General features: G+C 43.3%; 1 protein-coding gene across 4 annotated transcripts in view; it reads left to right on the forward strand.

The window, feature by feature from the left end:
- Positions 1–12726: 12726 nt before the first annotated feature.
- The window catches only part of LOC137324585 (serine/threonine-protein kinase VRK1-like), an 87869-nt gene continuing 85088 nt past the window's right edge, over positions 12727–15507 (forward strand). The window contains exon 1 of one of the 4 annotated variants that reach the window (XM_067989038.1): positions 12727–12899. The gene's annotated coding sequence lies outside the window, so the exon portion shown is untranslated. Of the gene's footprint in view, positions 12905–12931; positions 13091–15507 lie in introns of those variants that run through there. The other 3 variants (XM_067989035.1, XM_067989036.1, XM_067989037.1) reach the window with 3 other exon arrangements.

The raw sequence follows: 15507 nt of genomic DNA on the forward strand, positions 1-15507 counted from the left end.
CAGTCTATATGAAGGTTATTGCATTACCCTTGGTAGAGCAACTTCCAGCGACCGCACATGCGCAGTTAAACATGGAAATCCGGAATTTGCTCTACCAGATGCCCTGCTCCTCCGTAAGCTTCGCGTGAGCGACATCTCACCCGCCCACCCAACGTTCAAATGAATGGAATGACATGAATTTACTGCACGGACCTGATGGATATGAACTAATCTCGCCAAAAAAAGGTATGCCAAGTCATTTAAGTCTAAGTAACCTTTTAATGGCGTGGTAAGTCTTAATTACTGCCAAACAACCACTCTGGCACAGAAAATTAACTTTTACAAGTGTGGAGTCTTATTCCTTCAGATTTTAATTGTTGTTGGATATTTAAAAAATTTTTTTTACTTTTTTTACTTTTTCTTCTGACTTTTATATCTGTCTCTTAATTCAATATTTCTTACCCCTTCTTTATTTCGCTTTCTGTACCTGATCTGACATTGAATTCACTATTCTAACTTACACTTCCGAGTTCTGACTCTTCGGTGCTCTTCAGATGCTTTATTATGATTGGTTAAAGGGATAGACAGTTGCTTGTCCCGTTCACACAGGTCCCAGCTGCACTGTAGAGGGCGCCATTTGGATTCAGTGCCTGATGAGAGGAACTTGCCGTAAAAAAAACAAGAAAAGTTTACGGGTAAGTGCAAGTCTAACAAGTAGCAGGCACCATTCGTTCGCCGCTCAGAGCCATTATTTCCTACAGCCACTCATACTCCATGTTTCTTTACAAAATGACTCATCACAAATAACAATAATTTGAGTATGTGTTTGTAGATAAGATTTGCGCTACTAACTTAAAGTATAGTTTTGTTAAGAATTTCTTACAGAAAATATAAATTCTGTTAACATTCACAAGATTCAGTCCTTGCTTCTTGTACCACAGCCTCTTAACAGTAGGAAAGATGAGACAGCTATTTTGAGCCTACCATAATTCCTTCAACAACAGTTTTTCAAAGGCCTCAGGGTGTGATCTTAATTTGAAAGTGTTTTTATGACAACCATGTAGCTGAGACTGTTGAGGATTTTTGCGGTAATATTGCAGGACTCAATCTGCCTGCCACTACTTTTGCTATTACTGATTATGCTGCTCTGTTGGCAATGAAGACCTCACATTGTGATTGTCAACAGAAATTCTTGCTTACAGTTTCGGACAACACTGGACATTTGATTGACTGTCAGTTGTCTCCTTCATTTACAGCAGTTTGCCATTGACTTGCTGCATCGTTTGTGTGCTCAATATTTAAAGCATTACAAATACCCAAGAGTGTGTTGCAAGACTGTGACACACTTGAAATGTTATAGCAATGTTTTAAACTTAAGGTAAGCACCAAAAGATGAAACAGAAAAGTTAGAGGAGTTTTTTAATGCAGTGTTTTTTGCATTAAGGGCACAAAATGTACTCTGGGTGGGGGACTTCAATGTCCATCACCAAGAGTGGCTCGGTAGCACCACGAATCACCGAGCTGGCCGAGTCCTGAAGGACATAGCTGCTAGACTGAGCTTGCGGCAGGTGGTGAGCGAACCAACACGAGGGAAAAACTTACTTGACCTCGTCCTCACCAATCTACCTGTCCCAAATGCATCTGTCCATGACAGTATTGGTAGGAGTGACCACCGCACAGTCCTCGTGGAGATGAAGTCCTGTCTTCGCACTGAGGACACCATCCCACGTGTTGTGTGGCACTACCACCGTGCTAAATGGGATAGATTCAAAATGGATCTAGCAGCTCAAAACTGGGCATCCATGAGGCGCTGTGGGCCATCAGCAGCAGAAGAATTGTATTCCAGCACAATCTGTAACCTCATGGCCCGGCATATTCCTCACTCTACCATTACCAACAAGCCAGGGGATCAACCCTGGTTCAATGAGGAGTGTAGAAGAGCATGCCAGGAGCAGCACCAGGCGTACCTAAAATGAGGTGCCAACCTGGTGAAGCTACAACTCAGGACTACATGCATGCTAAACAGCGGAAGCAACATGCTATAGACAGAGCTAAGCGATTCCACAACCAACGGATCAGATCAAAGCTCTGCAGTCCTGCCACATCCAGTCGTGAATGGTGGTGGACAATTAAACAACTAACGGGAGGAGGAGGCTCTGCAAACATCCCCATTCTCAATGATGGCGGAGTCCAGCACGTGAGTGCAAAAGACAAGGCTGAAGCGTTTGCAACCATCTTCAGCCAGAAGTGCCGAGTGGATGATCCATCTCAGCCTCCTCCCGATATACCCACCATCACGGAAGCCAGTCTTCGGCCAATTCGATTCACTCCACGTGATATCAAGAAACGGCTGAGTGCACTGGATACAGCAAAGGCTATGGGCCCCGACAACATCCCAGCTGTAGTGCTGAAGACTTGTGCTCCAGAACTAGCTGCGCCTCTAGCCAAGCTGTTCCAGTACAGCTACAACACTGGCATCTACCCGACAATGTGGAAAATTGCCCAGGTATGTCCTGTCCACAAAAAGCAGGACAAATCCAATCCGGCCAATTACCGCCCCATCAGTCTACTCTCAATCATCAGCAAAGTGTTGGAAGGTGTCGTCGACAGTGCTATCAAGTGGCACTTACTCACCAATAACCTGCTCACCGATGCTCAGTTTGGGTTCCGCCAGGACCACTTGGCTCCAGACCTCATTACAGCCTTGGTCCAAACATGGACAAAAGAGCTGAATTCCAGAGGTGAGGTGAGAGTGACTGCCCTTGACATCAAGGCAGCATTTGACCGAGTGTGGCACCAAGGAGCCCTAGTAAAATTGAAGTCAATGGGAATCAGGGGGAAAACTCTCCAGTGGCTGGAGTCATACCTAGCACAAAGGAAGATGTTAGTGGTTGTTGGAGGCCAATCATCTCAGCCCCAGGGCATTGCTGCAGGAGTTCCTCAGGGCAGTGTCCTAGGCCCAACCATCTTCAGCTGCTTCATCAATGACCTTCCCTCCATCATAAGGTCAGAAATGGGGATGTTCGCTGATGACTGCACAGTGTTCAGTTCCATTTGCAACCCCTCAGATAATGAAGCAGTCCGAGCCCGCATGCAGCAAGACCTGGACAACATCCAGGCTTGGGCTCATAAGTGGCAAGTAACATTCGCGCCAGATAAGTGCCAGGCAATGACCATCTCCAACAAGAGAGAGTCTAACCACCTCCCCTTGACATTCAACGGCATTACCATCGCCGAATCCCCCACCATCAACATGCTGGGGGTCACCATTGACCAGAAACTTAACTGGACCAGCCATATAAATACTGTGGCTACAAGAGCAGGTCAGAGGCTGGATATTCTGCAGCGAGTGAGTCACCTCCTGACTCCCCAAAGCCTTTCCACCATCTACAAGGCACAAGTCAGGAGTGTGATGGAATACTCTCCACTTGCCTGGATGAGTGCAGCTCCAACAACACTCAAGAAGCTCAACACCATCCAAGATAAAGCAGCCGCTTGATTGGCACCCCATCCACCACCCTAAACATTCACTCCCTTCACCACCGGCGCACTGTGGCTGCAGTGTGCACCATCCACAGGATGCACTGCAGCAACTCGCCAAGGCTTCTTCGACAGCACCTCTCAAACCCGCGACCTCTACCACCTAGAAGGACAAGAGCAGCAGGCGCATGGGAACAACACCACCTGCACGTTCCCCTCCAAGTCACACACCATCCCGACTTGGAAATATATCGCCGTTCCTTCATTGTCGCTGGGTCAAAATCCTGGAACTCCCTTCCTAACAGCACTGTTGGAGAACCGTCACCACACGGACTGCAGCGGTTCAAGAAGGCGGCTCACCACCACCTTCTCGAGGGCAATTAGGGATGGGCAATAAATGCTGGCCTCGCCAGCGACGCCCACATCCCGTGAACGAATAAAAAAAAATGGAATTCCCTACTAGAGATAATGATGCAGCTGAATCCATAACAAAATGGAAGAGAATAAATAATAGAAAAATAAAAACTTAAAAGGATTAAGGGAAGGGGCAGACTGGGACTAAGTGGATTTTTCAGAGAGCCAGCACAGGCGCGATTGGCCGAATGATCTTTTATGCTGCAAAATTCTATGATTTGATAATTCACAAGATTGAAGCTAAGGCAATCTATACAATTGTCTAAACTGGAACTCTGTGTGACACTGATATGCTGTTTAGTATTCCAAATGGACAATAGATTTGCATGCTAATTTTGTTCAATGCAACACCTTTTTAGAATACTGAGCAACTCAAATTCAGCAACTCTAACTGTAACTTGGAGTTCACAGAAACCCATCTCAGACATTAGTTTAAGACCAAACAAATCAGGAGTCTGAGTCCCCAATTTCCACCCAAAATTATGGCTTTCATCTTTTCCAAACATTCCACCCTCCCACAACTGGCTTATAGTGATATTATTGCCTACTTGTTTTTACTAGTGTGCTGGGACCATCTCAAGAAATGTAAAGTTTTTAAATAAGATAAAAACTGATTTTTAAAATTTCATGCCTTTTAACTTTTTGCTTTTTCATGGCGTTGTGACTTCAGCCAGGCTCCAAGAATCAAATATGTTTTCCATAATGTTATTTTTAAAGTACAATCAGATCTCTTATGGAACTGCTCAACATGAGTCAGAGGATATTATAATGACAGGAGCCTTATACCGTGCAACAAATAATGTATTACAACACAGTTGATCTCTTGTGGCATTGCTCAGGACAAAAAAAACTATTTCTTTACGTGACTGTCTTCTTCTTTGTTCTTTCCTGTCTTTCTGTTTTCCACTCTTTTTTCCTCTCTCTGTATGCCTGTCAGTTTTCTCATTAGTCTGTATCACTCTGCATGTGTCCTACTCTTTTTCTCATTGCCTCTCTACCCCTTTCCCTAAGTCTTTCATTCCCTCTCTTCTGTATGACACCCAATGCCACTGTATAGTTCTCAAACTTTTCTTCACTAATGCATGCAATTTCTTATTCTTACCATTTTAAAGGCCAGGGTGCAAAATAAGATGCGGGTGTCACATTTTTGGTTTATTACACCAGATATTTTCTTGGTTTCAGCATCACTGATCACTCCTATTATTGTCTCTTGTGATCCCTACAATCTGGAATGCATCCTTTTTTGACCAATATCTAGGTAAACAATAGCATGACCCAGGAATTGTAATAAGGAACCCCTGCTCCTTACATCAACTACTGAAATATATCATATGCCACCAAGCAAATTCTCCTCCCTCTCCAAACAGTGGATTAGATAAACAATCTTACTGACTGAAGCCTTGAACCAAAAAGAAGTTTTATTTACACAAGATAGGCGGCAAACCAATGTTTAATATGGTGAGATAAATATTTCCCTATGCTCCTTGAGATATAAAACAACAAAGACACAAGTCACTTTTTCTCCGCACATGGATCTTTAAACAGAAGGTACAGACTTTAAAATCAAAAAGTCTTGCAGCTCTTGGCTGCAAGCTGTGCACACGGACTGCCTTCTAGCTTAAGAAGACAGCCCGAAAACTGGTACTATAAATCTGTAAAATATCCACTGAACGGTCAATAATAGAGGGCTCCAGCCAATAAAAAAACCCTCCCTCTCTTCAAAGGTCTCAGAAATAGCTGTTAATCAAAGTTACCACCCCTGGCTGTGAGCTATCCTTTGAACTGTGACCAGGGGGCTTCTTGTAGTTCAGTTGGCTGCAAGCCACACTGGGAAAATTGAATAGAACAACACCTTAAGCAGCAAGGTGTCCCACAGTACTGCTAAGAAACAATGTGGGCTATCTCTGACAATAGCATGACATGTTTGGGACTGCAAAATAATGGCTCTCGGGTTAACCAATTAACACTTCAAACTTCCATTGTCCAAGCTGAAACAAACTTACACTTTAAGGAGTCATTTCCCAGAAAACACATCTGAGCTGATAGTTTTCCACTGACATGATGCTTTGTGCGATTTTGGGTATTAATCTTTTACATGCCATCTCTAGTAGTACAAAATCAAAGATTGAATATGGACAAAAATACTCGTTTGTCACAGGGATAACAATTACCACTTGGAGATGGGCCCAGGATCTTGTGACAAGAGACTGTCAGAGAGGTGCTGCTACACATCCAGGTAAGAAAGTGAAGTTAGGAGGGGGTCAGACCAGGAGGGATTGGAGGGGGGAGGGGTGGTGGTTGTGGCCTGGAGGAAGCAGGAGTTCGGATTTGGCATGTGAGAGGGAATAGATGGAGCGGCTATAGCTGGGGAGCTAAGCCTTGAAATAATGGTTGGGGAGGGGCATAGGAGTGGCAAGGTCTGTGAATACTTGAGGTCTTGGTGAACTTTATCAGGTGGCTGGGCTCTGGAAATAATTGTGTTAAGGAGGCTACGGAATAGGAGTATTCATAGGGCATAAGGCCTGGACGCACAGTAGATGAGGGGTCTGTGCCTAGGAGCACTTGGGAATACTTAAGGGAGAGTCTTGGGGCTAGGAGGACTTGGGAGATTGGGAATCCCGAAGAACTGAGCATAGTAGAACTGTGGGCAGTCAGGGAAGGGTTTGGGCCAACTGGCAGGTGAATGGGGCCACTGATCAATGGATGTCATGGAGCACGAGAGTCATGGGGTGTGGCTGAGGCACTGGAGTACTGGAAGTAGATTGGTTCTGGGAGTGCTGGGTTGTGGGAGCACTGCATGGGTGAGCTGGGAGCACTGTGATGGGAAAATGAGTTGTGGGAGCACCTGTGGGAAGATGGTGACTGGAAACACGGGGAGAAGGGGACTGGGGACACTGAGGTGGGAGACGGGGCCTGGAAGAAATATGGGGAATGGCTGGAAACAAACCCAGTCCTGAAAGTCAGGCCCAGGAACAGAACACAGCAATGGCCAGGAGCACAATAAAGATGCTGCACTGGACCGCAGCAGTTGGTGGTGGGAATGACAACAAAATAGGTGCTGACGGTTGAACACAATGCAAAAGGTGTAAAGCAGGAGCAGGAAAGAGGGCAAGAGGTGCCACAGAAAGGCACAGCTGATGTGAGTTTGGCGAAATATTCAGAGATGTTTTCACATGGGAATCAGGCCAGAAGAAAGTAAGCAGCGTCGTCACTGCATCTCTTGGGTGGAGGAAGAAGGAACTCAGCTGGTGGTTCAGTATTGGCCCAAGAAGTGTCAGGAGGAAAGGCTAACAGTACATAGTTAGCCCCAGGAAAGGAAAGGAAAGGAATTAAATTAAAAGATCAGGTCCCTGAGAAAAGGTAGGAGGGCGAAGCTTAATGGACAGATTTCCAAAGGACATAGGCAATTTTATGGGTAAACGTAAATAGGCTTTGTAAATTGTTTAAGTGTTTGTTATGTTATGAGTCTAATTATTGGGACTATGGGGATGGATTTTCATGGGAGTTCTTCCCAGTGTCCACCGCAACTTCAGCAGAAGTGCCACGGAAACCCCGGAAATAATGGCGTGAAAGCCATTTACACTGGTTTTCCGTAGCTCTTCCACCGAAGTTATGGTGGATGAGTAGAACCCCTGCAGAAATTCACTCCCTATGTGATGGGTTACTGAGGAACCAAGATGGCTACACATTCAAAAATGTTTTCAGTAATTTTGTTGGTTGAATATGGTGTTTGCTGTTTGTTCACTGGTAGCTGTTTTACTGCTAGTTTTTTGCTGCATTGTTCATTGGAAGATGATTTGTTATCTATTTAGTTATATTTGAGACAATCAGTATCATTCAGTTAACAGTGATTTGTTGCTTTTATGATATTTCAGCTAGTCACAATTTCAAGTACAATATATTTCCACACCTATATGGACATGCCTATATTATTAAATAGAAAGATAACATTCCTATCTTTTTGTGTTTTATAGTCTTCTCATTCCAGTTTGCCATTGGAATTCATATTTTTCACAATCTATGCTGATGTTTCCTCATCACTATCATTCCTGCTGTTGAGTTTTGGCTTGGGATTTTTTATTATGGATTTTATTTTATAAAGTTGACATTATGATGCTAAGCTGGAAATTTAACTGGCAAATAAAACACATGGTCTTTTATCATGATTGAAAGAAGCATTTTTTCCCCTGAAAAATAATAATGTATATATTATAATTATAAACAAGTAGTCACTGGGCTAAAATGGGCTTACCATTTAACTATAGAATTGATAGCACAAAAACAGTCAATCACCCTACCTCTGATTTACAAACCGCATCTTCTTTAATCTTGCTGCAGCAAGAAAGTAATCAGGGTTGAATTTCCGTGGGGATCTTCCAATAATCTGTCGAAACTGGGCTTTCTGCAGATCATCTGTCAAAGTTACAACGAACAATTGGGAGAACCTCCGTGGAAATTCAACCCCATCATCTCAGGTGATCTTGCAGCAAACCCCTCATTTGCTCCAGCACCAGGCCTGAAATAACATTACATCTATTAGCCTAAACCAAAAAATTTGGCCCTTTCTACTACCCGTAGGTTTACTCTGAGTGACATGCAGTATGTACACCTTAACAGAATATGCATGGATAAAAATATTTGTATGCTACCTCTACAGAAATAACAAATCATGAAGACAATCGACTTACAATTTCAAAACTCTTATGCCTGCTCATTTTCAGATGCTCAATAAAAATGTCATTATCTTGTCTACTCTGACTCCAATTCAGGTCTATGCTTCTTAGCAACTGTCAGCATGTTCTCTTTCTCTCCACACTTCATCTCTGATCCAGTGGTTGGGGACTTAATGGCAAACATCTCTCTTGATTGCACTCTGGCATTAAAGTTCACTAAGGAATAGAAAAAGTATGGGTTTCCAAAGATGTTCCATGATGCGTGTTGTTGACCCTATCTGGAGTGCTCTTCTGCATTCATTGTTGTTATCATGTTGTTGTCTGTGATTACCACCTTTGCCTGTAAATTGGCAATCTGCACCACAAATGCTCTGGACTGCTTTGGGTCACTGGATATGAAGGCTGAAGTGTTCTAGGGCCTGTTGGGTGTTAGGTTGATTCTGTTGTTTAACTCCAGACTTTATAGAGTGTTCTGGATGAAAGCAATGGACTTGTCTTATTCCAAGTCTTCAGGGATGAACATATGAATGACATCCATAATTGCCAAGTGGTCTAGTTGAGCTCTCAGCTTCTGGTCACTTTCCACCGGGTAAGTCCTGACCAAAGCAAGCCTCTAGTTCATCTAATTAGTGCTCTGTACAAATGTTTGTTGAGTTTTGGCATGTATGTTGTCATTTGTGAAAGTTTCGTCAAGATTCCTGAGCTAAGCGACAAGTTTGCACAATAGATTTAGTGCTGACAGTTCAGTAGAGGATGTAGATTCCTGGATTCTTGAAGTGTTCTTTGGGGGTGGCAGCATCCAGACATGTCATTTGGTGACCGGTTGTGACACCCATGTTGTATCTGCAGTGTTGTTGTTGGATGCACAGCAATGGTCATCATCCTTTTGCCTATAGGAGGGACAACAACAGTGTCTCTACCCCCATTTTCTTGAGTGTTGTTGTGGTCTTGTGTTTGCTGGTGGCATTGTGCTTTTGTTGGTGGGCGGGGGGTGAGAATTGTCAGATTTTGTTGCACTCGTTGGTGAAGGAGGGAGCTGGCTGTTAGACTTGCAATTGCTGTGGGGGGGAAATTGATAATGGCTGCCACAGGGCTGGGAGTGAGTGGAGTACTTGGGTTTAGAGAGGCTGCAGTAGTTGAGTAGAGTAGTAGCAAGGCAGGAGCAGATTGCTGGATTACTGCCTTTTCATTGGTAAGTGGTGGAGCCTAGGGTCTCAAGAATTGGTGGCTGGGACAGGAGGAAAGAGGATAGCTGTCCTGAGGCTTGTGGTGGCAGAAGGAGTTGAGTAACAGCTGCATTTTGGCTCTGTTATCAATCAAGCAGTTGGTTGCACAGCATGCTGCACAAAGGGGGAAACAGGATGGCACTCTTCAGATCCAGTTTGCACTGTTTTTGATGGAGATGAACATTTTATTTAGGCACACGAGGTCCATTTTCAATCCATGAGGGAGTGCACTAATGGATTTTTGGATTGCTCTTGATTTTGTGTCGAAAATATTTGGTAAGGCTACACACTCCGTGAATTCACCAAGTGAATCTACCTAAGTAATTTTTAAAATTCTTTTAATTCTTTGTGAATTTTATGCATGGTCATAGCACAGTTATACACAGAGTGAAGATCCATTTACTTTGTCCCAACATGTCATAACCACAACCTCAGAACAATACCTATACTGCACCATTGTAAACGATTTTACAACACCAAGTTATAGTCCAGCAATTTTATTTTAAATTCACAAGCTTTCGGAGGTTTCCTCCTTCGTCAGGTGAACGATGTGAAAATGAAAACCTCGAAATGAAATCGCATTTATAATTCACATAACAATGCTTGGTGAGTACAGACAGTTTTTTCAACTGCCCGTTGCCAAGGCAATCAGTGTGCAGACAGACAGGTGTTACCTGCCAGGTCTCACAGAATATACAAATCACCAAAAAAAAAACAACAAACAAAAAAAACAGAGATAGAGAGGTAGAAACATAGAAAAGACAGCAACTGACCCGTTATATTAAAAACAGATAACATTTGTTCGCTGGTGGGGTAACGTGTAGCGTGACATGAACCCAAGATCCCGGTTGAGGCCGTCCTCATGGGTGCGGAACTTGGCTATCAATTTCTGCTCGACGATTTTGCGTTGTCGTGTGTCTCGAAGGCCGCCTTGGAGTACGCTTACCCGAAGGTCGGTGGATGAATGTCCATGACTGCTGAAGTGTTCCCCGACTGGGAGGGAACCCTCCTGTTTGGCGATTGTTGCGCGGTGTCCGTTCATCCGTTGTCGCAGCGTCTGCATGGTCTCGCCAATGTACCATGCTCTGGGGCATCCTTTCCTGCAACGTATGAGGTAGACAACGTTGGCCGAGTCACAGGAGTATGAACCATGCACCTGGTGGGTGGTGTCCTCTCGTGTGATGGTGGTATCTGTGTCGATGATCTGGCATGTCTTGCAGAGGTTACCGTGGCAGGGTTGTGTGGCGTCGTGGACGCTGTTCTCTTGAAAGCTAGGTAATTTGCTGCGAACGATGGTCTGTTTGAGGTTGGGTGGCTGTTTAAAGGCGAGTAGTGGAGGTGTGGGGATGGCCATAGCGAGGTGTTTGTCCTCATTGATGACATGTTGAAGGCTGCGGAGAACATGGCGTAGTTTCTCCGCTCCGGGGAAGTACTGGACGACAAAGGGTACTCTGTTGGTTGCGTCCCGTGTTAGTCTCCTGAGGAGGTCTATGCGATTTTTTGCTCCTGTGACTCGGCCAACGTTGTCTACCTCATACGTTGCAGGAAAGGATGCCCCAGAGCATGGTACATTGGCGAGACCATGCAGACGCTGCGACAACGGATGAACGGACACCGCGCAACAATCGCCAAACAGGAGGGTTCCCTCCCAGTCGGGGAACACTTCAGCAGTCATGGACATTCATCCACCGACCTTCGGTTAAGCGTACTCCAAGGCGGCCTTCGAGACACACGACAACGCAAAATCGTCGAGCAGAAATTGATAGCCAAGTTCCGCACCCATGAGGACGGCCTCAACCGGGATCTTGGGTTCATGTCACGCTACACGTTACCCCACCAGCGAACAAATGTTATCTGTTTTTAATATAACGGGTCAGTTGCTGTCTTTTCTATGTTTCTACCTCTCTATCTCTGTTTTTTTTGTTTGTTGTTTTTTTTTTGGTGATTTGTATATTCTGTGAGACCTGGCAGGTAACACCTGTCTGTCTGCACACTGATTGCCTTGGCAACGGGCAGTTGAAAAAACTGTCTGTACTCACCAAGCATTGTTCTGTGAATTATAAATGCGATTTCATTTCGAGGTTTTCATTTTCACATCGTTCACCTGACGAAGGAGGAAGCCTCCGAAAGCTTGTGAATTTAAAATAAAATTGCTGGACTATAACTTGGTGTTGTAAAATCGTTTACAATTGTCAACCCCAGTCCATCACCGGTATCTCCACATCATATACTGCACCAGTGTAACATTTCCCATTTTTCCTATTCCATCAACAGACACATAACCCATGGAAAACCAGGATAATGAAAATGGTGTCAATATAAAAGCTTTTAGTTAGCTATAGTTTTCAGCACTCTCCACCACTGCTAATTGCTTTCAATGGATTAGGATAGTGCTGACTGATCTGCTTCTAGCAACTTGGACTAGGAGCCAATTACCATAATTCGTTTTATTTATCGATTTCCAATTTCACCGATAAATAATATTTTTAAAGCAGAAATAATAAAAGGGGCACCTTCCCACTTAATACTGAAGGATAACCCACTGCAGGACCTTATTCTGCTAACCCTTGTCTGTTTAAAATTGCTTTCCCCCCAAATTTTGTTTAAGGCTATTCTCCGCAAACACGAAAAGAAAACACTATGTCAGTTCAAGAATCAGACTTTACTTCCACTTCCTCATTAGAACCAAAATTAAATATTAAAAATAAATTTCGGAGACAACCCAATGATTGGAAAAACCCAGCGTCATCATTCCAGCGTCAAAATGATTCAAACTCACAGGAAGTACGTCAGTTTGTTTTCTTAAACTAAAACTTCTGCACAGATAAAACGCTTGGACGGCGCACGGGGACAAAAAAAAACGTTTCCCTATTTAAAGACTGGTGCATTTTGATTTTTACAAAGATCCCAAACTTTACCCTAAGTTTCAGCTGGACAACATAATAATTCCTGCTTCCTGTCGGCGGCCGTGCAGCTTTTCAATAGAGATCAGCTGCGCCTCTTTCCATTGGTCCACAGGCGGAGCCCGGTCATCACTGCACTGTCTGGGTGGCCAGGCGCAGCTGTCAATCAAACAGCTGTCTGGTGAATGGTCGGCGTTTTGTGTTCTCCCATCTTCAGGCTGTCTGTAATGTACAACTTTACTTCATTTATCTTATACAAAGTGTAAACTTTTCCCTATAAAATGAATATACCATCTGTTTTTACTAGGCTTTGAGGTAGTAATAGATATTGAGCAGTAACGAGGCTAAACGCAAATGATAAGGCTAGACTTTTAAACCAACTGAATTATAATTCGAGGAAGAAATTAGAACGAAGGTTTGTGTTTTCCTGAAGGTTTACATCCTTTTATTAGCCTGTGCAGTACTTTTCCTCCCAAAATGCCTGATAGGATCATTAGTTCAGAATCTCAGGGTGATATTTATGATTGGTAAGAGTAATGGATAAAGTGGAATTAGTTAAGACGGGGTTTAAGAAAGAAGACTTACATTTATATAGTGCCTTTCACAACCTCAGGCTGTCCCAAAGCGCGTTACAGCTAATGAAGTACTTTTGACGTGTAGTTACTTGTAACGCAGGAAACGCAGCGCCTATTTTCTAAATTATTGGCCCAGAAATTGCTTTAAAAAGAACGGTGAGCTCAACAACGCTCACATTGTTAGTGGTGAAATCGAGGAGCAAGTTCGCACACACGCAGCCAAACGCGGAAATCTGGAACTTGTTCCTCCTGGTACACCGGCAATATGACAGCTTCACATTAAAGGGATATCACTGGCTGCAATCAACAGACCAGTGCCAGCTTGCTCTTCTGACCAGATGGAAAGTAATTAATATCACCACAAAATAGGTACGCTTAAAAATACCAGGTCTAAACTAAGTTTTAATGAATGCCAAATAACTCAAAATTAACTTTTAAAAATGTGGAGTCACTAATCTTTATGTTAATAGTTTTGGTAATTAAAATTTGAAAAAACATTTTTTTTTAACTTTTTCCTAACGTCTCTTTTATTTAATTCAACTATTTCTGACCCTCTCTTTTTTTTGCTGTCTATAACTGTTTTTACAAGTGATTTTGGTGTTGTACCTTTCACTTCCTGGATTTTAGAAACTGTCCGCAGCATGTCAAAAATGCTGCAATCTGGTCGAGGGGAGAGATCGCTCCTCTCACTTCTCCCATGGGTCCTAGCTTCGCTGGAGCTAACGCTGGGCTCTTCTCCACTTCCTATTAGAGGAAGTGCATCCAGTAAGTTAGCGGGTTAGTATAAATCTATGCGTGGCCAGCACTATTGGTTTGCTGCTTGGAGCCATTTCTGGGCCATTATGGGTGTTACCTGGAATGATGCAGTTTACCTGTGGCACCCATAATAACTGAATTAAAAATTTTAGAATTGCAAAATTCTGAAGTAACATCAAAATGCAGCAATTCTGTTTCCAAAAAGTAGCAGATCATGTTGACTGACCTTCACAGTAAGAAAGCCTCACTTGATGTGATTTTAAAGTCTGGTGATTTGAGAGTGAGCTTTAAAACTATATCAAAGCTTGACCTCCTGTTTCATTCAAAATAACTGAGGTTAACAGATCATAATGGTGGGATTTTTATTCGGTCAGATTTCAGTTTCAAAATTATGAACATGGAGTCCAAAGAAGAGATTGATAGTCAATGTAATCACTCTGGTCTTGAGTTTCCTCCAAAGGTATAGTCAGCAAATTGCGCCCAAAATGTGCCCATCTTGCCGAGGTGAAATTGCGCCCAAGTTTCCACAAAAACTAATTAACATAAACCGGAATGTAAAATCTCCCATGAATCTGATGGAGGCCTTTAAGATTATAAAAGGGTTTGATAGGGTAAGTATAGAGAAGATCTTTCTACTCGCGGGGGAGACCAGAACTAGGGGCCATAAATGTAAGATAGTCACTAATAAATCCAATAGGGAATTCAGGAGAAACTTCATTACCTAGAGTGTGGTTAGAATGTGGAACTCGCTAACATAAAGAGTAGTTGAGGCGACTAGTATAGATGCATTTAAGGAGAAGCTAGATAAACACATGAGCAAGAAAGGAATAGAAGGATATGCTGATAGGGTTAGATGAAGTAAGGAGGGAGGAGGCTCGTGTGGAGCATAAACACCAGCATGTACCTGTGGTGCCGAATGGCCTGTTTGTGCTGTACATTCTATGTAATCAGTGCAATCAACCACGTAATTGAGCGTAATCGATTTACGACTGGAACAGAGCCAAAAGGGCCTCAAGGTGCTAGGGTGGGGTAATATAAAAGGTGAGGGGGGGAAAAAATTCCCTTTCAGAATGAGGCGAGAGACTACAAGGTTTGTTGAGAATATTCGAGGCTGAGATATAGATTTTTGGACTCGAGGGGAATCAAGGGATATGGGGATCGGGCAGGAAAGTGGAGATAAGGTCGAAGATCAGCCACGATCTTATTGAATGGCGGAGTAGGCTCGTGGGGCCGTATGGCCTTCTCCTGCTCCTATTTCTTATTTAAGGTAAGCAGCATTTTTACAGTAATTAATTTAAAGTGCTCTGTACAGAGTTTGAAGTATTTTTTAACTTTCCCCTCCCTGCAGAGGAATAGCTAGAAAATGAGCCACCCTTCAATTTTTTTAAAAAAGATATATGATTTCTGCAGCAGCAGGGTAGGCCTAAGGCTTTAATTCACTGCTGATCAGCTGATTTATGCTGGATTCATATGACCACGGGTGCCTGAGAATCAGGGTGCA

The sequence above is a fragment of the Heptranchias perlo genome, chromosome 8 (genome assembly GCF_035084215.1).
Source record: "Heptranchias perlo isolate sHepPer1 chromosome 8, sHepPer1.hap1, whole genome shotgun sequence".
NCBI lineage: Eukaryota > Metazoa > Chordata > Chondrichthyes > Hexanchiformes > Hexanchidae > Heptranchias > Heptranchias perlo.